Source organism: Lethenteron reissneri, chromosome 45 (genome assembly GCF_015708825.2).
Source record: "Lethenteron reissneri isolate LAM-NWPU_2019-01 chromosome 45, ASM1570882v1, whole genome shotgun sequence".
Classification (NCBI taxonomy): domain Eukaryota; kingdom Metazoa; phylum Chordata; class Hyperoartia; order Petromyzontiformes; family Petromyzontidae; genus Lethenteron; species Lethenteron reissneri.
In genome coordinates, this window is record NC_083823.1 from 4,900,359 (window position 1) to 4,908,269 (window position 7,911).

Genomic DNA, 7,911 nt, shown 5'->3' on the forward strand with positions numbered 1-7,911 from the left:
TTTTATCTGGCAACAAAAAGGCGCACGCCTTTTGGCGTCATCTGGTCCAACACCATGTGAGACTAGGCTCTAAGGAAAGCTGTCTCGGGTGTGGACCAATCAACTTCAAGGACAGTGCATACATTTTCAGAGTTATGTTTTTTGTTTGCATTATGACTGCAGGTATTGTGGTCTATGCAAACATGACTCCTTGTAAAAAAGGTGTCAGTTTTGTTGCCAGATAGAAGGGTAAAAAACCAATGCTCATATTTTTTACTGGCAAATGAGGTTCCAATGGTGTAAATGCTTACCCCAAGCTCTCATACTCTGATGGTGCATTGTCTTTGAGTTGTGCGCCTTTTTGGCGTCATCTGGTCCAACACCATGTGAGACTAGGCTCTAAGGAAAGCTGTCTCAGGTGTGGACCAATCAACTTCAAGGACAGTGCATACATTATCAGAGTTATGTTTTTTTGTTTGCATTATGACTGCAGGTATTGTGGTCTATGCAAACATGACTCCTTGTAAAAAAGGTGTCAGTTTTGTTGCCAGATAAAAGGGTAAAAAACCAATGATCGAATAAAACATTATTTAGTTGTGTTTAATGTATGTCCACGTATGTTGAACTTCTTTCGCACCGTACGTAGCCAACCGTGCTAATCGGAGGTGCTGGGGAAGGGCAACAGACGGTGGGTCTCTGTGCGAGTCTTTGCACGTATGTCGGTTGAACTTCTTTCGCACCGTACGTAAGTCGACTCGGAAACTTCGCGACGCGTTTGGCCGAATCGCACCCCACGCGCACCAATCACAAGGTACCCCGCGTTCCAATCGCGCCGTGCGTGTGTCGATTATTTGAAATGTACACGTGCGGCGTTATCTTCGTGTTGTTGTCGAGGACGCGTCTCAGTTGTTGTTGTTGGTGGTGGTGGTGGGTGTTAGCGGCATCTAGTGGCTGGAGGGAGCCGCGTTTTGAGCCCATTACCTGCAACGTAGGCTGATGGAAATACGGAAATTGCTACACACTTTGTGGTGGTGATGCTGCTGCTGCTGCGTTGGCAGTGATGCAACAATCACCATTAACAGCACAATAGAAACACACAACGCGTTCGTCAATAGATGTGTGGCCTCAAACAGAAAAAATGCATCATAGGCAACGTTTCGGACAATGGCCCTTCGACATAGCACATAGGTTACGGGGTCCATGTGCTCTGAAGAATTGAGGGCGCTTTGTATTTTTGTGTGTGTATAATCTCCACGCAGATGGCCGCATAACTGAACGTGATAATTCACTTTTTTTTCCACCAACGACTGAGTTATTCCACTCTCATGAAAAAAGCTAAATGTGTCAACTTCTTTGGGAAAATTTGGGTTTCTTGGGAAGTGAGGGGTTGGGTGCGTGACACTGAATGGTCGCGTCCAAAATTGTTTTTAAAGAATCGTGTTTAAAAATTTAGCGTGCGTCCTGTTTACATTGACGAGTCAGTCATGGACCTGTCGGCGTCAGGAACCACCATATATTTTTCTGAAATAAATAAATATATGTCCACCGCTTATGAGGATGAACCTGAGCTGGACGGGGTCATGGGACACGTGGTGATGCAGGGTTCCATCTGAGGACCCACGTGGTGCACCCTGGGAGTCTAAAATCGAAACCGTTGCAATAGACATCATCTATTGAAAACGTGGCCGTCTTACGTACGCGTTCGGTTGGCGATGGTGAGTTTACCATTACGTACTCATCGATCATCAACCAACGCGTCGTTACGCCAAATTACTTGGTGCGGCCGGGTACGGGTAAAGAATCAAAACCCGTTTGCGACCTCTGATACCAGGCGAGGTAGTTAACATCTTGCCACCGCGGCGCCTCTCACTGGCCTGTACAGTCGACGCTGTAACAGACTAGCAGAGAAGCACCGGCTTCTGCCTATTGCTCGTACCGCAACCGGAAATCCTCAGCTAAATTACACAAACGAACGCAACTAATTCCGTCTCGCGCAAGGAAGGACATTCGTTTCGTGTCGCCCGTCAGCGTGTCTCGTCGCCGCAACGTGACGCTAACGATCCACACGCTCGCGCCTGCCGACGCTTCAGTTGTCGATGTTATGCCTGCACGGTATCCACGCCGCGAGCCTGCCACGCGGCCTCCAGAAAAGAAAAGAAAAAAATAAACCCGGCCGGGTACGGGTAGGGTACGGGTATCGGGTACCCGATTGCGACCTCTGGGATGAAGCCACGTTGCAGGTGCGGGTGGGTTGATTCTAGGAACTTGAATTGTGAGAAGAGACAAGACGTTGGGAAATGAGTGACAAACGGTGACTCACCAGTGACTCACGGTCTACCCGTACCCGGCCGCACCAGAGTCGCAAACGGGTACCCGTACCCGGCCGGGTACGGGTAGCCGGGTATCGGGTAGGGTACGGGTATCGGGTACCCAATTGCGACCTCTGCCTGATATGCAGGAGGGCGTGGGTTCAATCCCGACCCGAACCCTGCTATATATTTCGAGTTTACGTGTCCTGGTGGTCGCGTCGATTTTTCTTTAGGCCCTCTGGTTTCCCCCTCCACATTTAGCAACACGCGCTTAGAATAATTGGCCGCTAAACATTTGCACACGATGAGCCACTTTTATTGAGCTCTCATTTGTGATAGCCAGGTAGCTTCTGAACACACACGTCACACATTGATGCTCGTGCACCACTGCCAATAAAGTCCAATGCGTATTCGCGTTTTTTGCTTCGAAGTCCAGCAGCCGCCGCATCCGCCGCTGCTGCTGCTGCTGCTGTCGGCATCATTCCACGTAGACGAAATACATTTATCGCAGGGAGACTTACAGATGACCACGGGACTAAGACATTGCCGAAACGAGCGTCTGAAGTTGCAGGCTACGGGATGCACGTGGCAAGCGGCGATCGGTGACCATGGACAGACGACGACGACGACGACGACGCGTATCCCGACGACTTGTCGAACCCCGGCTTGAAACACAGGCGACTGAAACCGCGATGCGAATCTATAGGATCTCAGCGGTGCTGGCGAAGTGGTCGCATAGCCGCACGGAGATGGAGCCATCGAACATACAGCAACAACAACAACACGGAATGGATCGATGCATTTCAAGACTGCCAGAGATGGCAACGGTGGAGGCAGTGGGCCGTGCCCGATGATGGATTGACGTGACTCACTGCAGCCACCAGTGCCCGCTACATCTCGTGGGCTGGGCGGTAAAAACAAAAACAATGAAACATCAGGAGGCCAGGTGGCTCGGGAAGTCAGACCACTCACGCGGCAACCGCTTAGAACCTAGGTTCGAGTCTGGATCTCAATCTTCATTCAACAGCGGATTGATCATGGCTGATGATGATGATGATGGTGGTGGTGGTGATATGGAAGGTGGGATGAGGGTCAGTGACGTGCGGTGAGGTCAATGGCTGGGGGAGGCACTGGCTAGGGTCAGAGCCATATTCACACACTGAGGGGGGCGTGGCCTCACGGATGGGGGCGTGTCCTCACTGAGGGGGGCGTGTTAGACACGCCCTCAGTGAGGCAGATGTGATGGCTGCCTCCCCTGGTGCTTTTTCATTGCAGTTTCATGACGAGACCAGCGAGCCTAAATTCTTTATACACATACGTGAAATAAATTACCTGGACTATGGCAGGCGAGGACATGAAATGAATGGGTCTACAAACATTACATTGGTGACATACTGAGATAGTAACAGGCACGCGCAGTTACTGAGGGGTTGCGCAATCAGAGGGGAGGCTGAGCTCATCGCTGCCTCACCTCCCGTCTCTTCCTGTATTTGCAGCGGAGCTCCGCAAATTTTGCGATTTTGACTATAAAAATGATTGGAATCGTACAGAAATGACATTTATAACGCAGATCACTGGCAAAATCCTAATATTTATTTAATATGATTATTATTTTTTGTTACTTTTCGTAACAGCTGTTTTCATTGGAGTATGACAGGTGGGACTCTGCCTCCCCTGCCTCCCCTGACTGCACGTCCCCGGTGAGGATGTGGCTAAGGGTGAAGAGATGAGCATGAGATCCTGGGTCCCCATTATGGGTCTCAGACTTCATCCAGCAGTGGATCGATCATGGTTGTTGTAGATGATGATGATGCGGGCGGTCGGGTAGGAGGTGGCGCAGTGGTTAGCGCTACGCTGAGCTACGAACCCGGCGACCCGAGTTCGATCCCCGCTCACGACCCAACACCAGTGACGAATATCCGAACAGGTCCTGGGCCTCCCCTAGGTAGACTTAGCCTCACATGCGTAGCCTGGCGATACGCAACCATCGCCACTGGGGAGACAAAGGCGGCCGGGCGTGGGTCTGACCCTTCATACAGTGCTGCTCGCTAACAGCACTTGCCCTAACAGCCTGTTACAGGCTACACGGGGGAGCTTTGTCGGAGGTATGGCGGGGGGGTGGTGTCAAAAGTTGAAGAGGGTGGAGACACACGCGTCACTGAACGGGAGGTATCGCCAGTTGCATGGCCGGGATCTTGTACGCTCCGCTAACGCGTGGGGCGTTGTGCGCAGCTGCAGCAAGTGCAGCAGCAGACGAACAATAACAACATCTGCTCAATGGCAACGGGGAGAGCGAGAAAGAGAGAGGGGGGTTGAGAGAGGGTAGCGAGACGACAATGAGAGTGTGAGAGAGTGTGAGAGAGATCTACAAGGAGAGTGTGAGAGAGAGAGAGAGATCCACTGATCGTAAAAAAAAGAGAGAGCTACAATGAGAGTGTGAGAGAGAGTGCTACAAGGAGAGTGAAAGAGTGGGGTGGGTGAGCGACACGAGACGACACGGGCGGTGTGAGACAGCGAGACAGAGACAGCCACACGCACATCTGGCCGCAGACTCGCTTCTCAGGCGACATTCACAAAACACGCAGTCGAATGCTCGTCCCATCCCCGCTATGCGCGAGTTTTTATTGATTTGAAAAGACTAAAAAAATATATATTTTTTATCGAGAGAACGATTGAAGAGGACTCAACGGGGACGGGGGGCGGCTGAACCGCATATCGTGGCGTGGGTCCAGGTGAGCGAGTGGTATCAACGTTGTGGTTGTTGTGGTGGTTGTGGTGGTTGTTGTTGTGGCCGTGCGAGTTGTTGCTCTCAAGGGTGCGCGCGCGCGTGCGTGCTGTGTCAATGCGACGTTGTGTGTGTGTGTGTCCCATAACGCGTTGTGTGTCATCTGTTGTGTGTGTGTGTCAGTAACGCGTTGTGTGTCATCTGCTGTGTGTGTGTGTCCCATAACGCGTTGTGTGTCATCTGTTGTGTGTGTGTGTCAGTAACGCGTTGTGTGTCATCTGCTGTGTGTGTGTGTCCCATAACGCGTTGTGTGTCATCTGCTGTGTGTGTGTGTCAGTAACGCGTTGTGTGTCATCTGCTGTGTGTGTGTGTCCCATAACGCGTTGTGTGTCATCTGTTGTGTGTGTGTGTCAGTAACGCGTTGTGTGTCATCTGCTGTGTGTGTGTGTCAGTAACGCGTTGTGTGTCATCTGTTGTGTGTGTGTGTCAGTAACGTGTTGTGTGTCATCTGTTGTGTGTGTGTGTCAGTAACGCGTTGTGTGTCATCTGTTGTGTGTGTGTGTCAGTAACGTGTTGTGTGTCAACTGTTGTGTGTGTGTGTGTCAGTAACGCGTTGTGTGTCATCTGTTGTGTGGTGTGTCAGTAACGCGTTGTGTGTCATCTGTTGTGTGTGTCAGTAACGCGTTGTGTGTCATCTGTTGTGTGTGTGTGTCAGTAACGCGTTGTGTGTCTTCTGTTGTGTGTGTGTGTCAGTAACGCGTTGTGTGTCATCTGGTGTGTGTGTGTGTCAGTAACGCGTTGTGTGTCATCTGTTGTGTGTGTGTGTCAGTAACGCGTTGTGTGTCATCTGCTGTGTGTGTGTGTCAGTAACGCGTTGTGTGTCATCTGCTGTGTGTGTGTGTCAGTAACGCGTTGTGTGTCATCTGTTGTGTGTGTGTGTCAGTAACGCGTTGTGTGTCATCTGTTGTGTGTGTGTGTCAGTAACGTGTTGTGTCATCTGTTGTGTGTGTGTGTCAGTAACGCGTTGTGTGTCATCTGTTGTGTGTGTGTGTCAGTAACGTGTTGTGTCATCTGTTGTGTGTGTGTGTGTCAGTAACGCGTTGTGTGTCATCTGTTGTGTGTGTGTCAGTAACGCGTTGTGTGTCAACTGTTGTGTGTGTGTGTCAGTAACGTGTTGTGTCATCTGTTGTGTGTGTGTGTCAGTAACGCGTTGTGTGTCATCTGTTGTGTGTGTGTGTCAGTAACGCGTTGTGTGTCATCTGTTGTGTGTGTGTGTCAGTAACGTGTTGTGTCATCTGTTGTGTGTGTGTGTCAGTAACGCGTTGTGTGTCATCTGTTGTGTGTGTGTGTCAGTAACGTGTTGTGTCATCTGTTGTGTGTGTGTGTGTCAGTAACGCGTTGTGTGTCATCTGTTGTGTGTGTGTCAGTAACGCGTTGTGTGTCAACTGTTGTGTGTGTGTGTCAGTAACGTGTTGTGTCATCTGTTGTGTGTGTGTGTCAGTAACGCGTTGTGTGTCATCTGTTGTGTGTGTGTCAGTAACGTGTTGTGTGTCAACTGTTGTGTGTGTGTGTGTCAACTGTTGTGTGTGTGTGTCAGTAACGCGTTGTGTGTCATCTGTTGTGTGTGTGTCAGTAACGTGTTGTGTGTCATCTGTTGTGTGTGTGTCAGTAACGCGTTGTGTGTCATCTGTTGTGTGTGTGTCAGTAACGCGTTGTGTGTCATCTGTTGTGTGTGTGTCAGTAACGCGTTGTGTGTCATCTGCTGTGTGTGTGTGTCAGTAACGCGTTGTGTGTCATCTGTTGTGTGTGTGTCAGTAACGCGTTGTGTGTCATCTGTTGTGTATGTGTGTCAGTAACGCGTTGTGTGTCATCTGTTGTGTGTGTGTCAGTAACGCGTTGTGTGGCATCTGTTGTGTGTGTGTCAGTAACGCGTTGTGTGTCATCTGTTGTGTGTGTGTGTGTCAGTAACGTGTTGTGTCATCTGTTGTGTGTGTGTCAGTAACGCGTTGTGTGTCATCTGTTGTGTGTGTGTCAGTAACGCGTTGTGTGTCAACTGTTGTGTGTGTGTGTGTCAGTAACGCGTTGTGTGTCATCTGTTGTGTGTGTGTGTCAGTAACGCGTTGTGTGTCATCTGTTGTGTGTGTGTGTCAGTAACGCGTTGTGTGTCATCTGTTGTGTGTGTGTGTCAGTAACGCGTTGTGTGTCATCTGTTGTGTGTGTGTGTCAGTAACGCGTTGTGTCATCTGTTGTGTGTGTGTCAGTAACGCGTTGTGTGTCATCTGTTGTGGTGTGTGTCAGTAACGCGTTGTGTGTCATCTGTTGTGTGTGTGTGTCAGTAACGTGTTGTGTGTCAATCTGTTGTGTGTGTGTGTCAGTAACGCGTTGTGTGTCATCTGTTGTGTGTGTGTGTCAGTAACGCGTTGTGTGTGATCTGTTGTGTGTGTGTGTCAGTAACGCGTTGTGTGTCATCTGTTGTGTGTGTGTGTCAGTAACGCGTTGTGTGTCATCTGTTGTGTGGTGTGTGTCAGTACGCGTTGTGTGTCATCTGTTGCGTGTGTGTCAGTAACGCGTTGTGTGTCATCTGTTGTGTGTGTGTGTCAGTAACGCGTTGTGTGTCATCTGTTGTGTGTGTGTGTGTCAGTAACGCGTTGTGTGTCATCTGTTGTGTGTGTGTGTCAGTAACGCGTTGTGTGTCATCTGTTGTGTGTGTGTGTCAGTAACGCGTTGTGTGTCATCTGTTGTGTGTGTGTCAGTAACGCGTTGTGTGTCATCTGTTGTGTGTGTGTGTCAGTAACGCGTTGTGTGTCATCTGTTGTGTGTGTGTGTCAGTAAGTGTTGGTGTCATCTGCTGTGTGTGTGTGTCAGTAACGTGTTGTGTGTCATCTGCTGTGTGTGTGT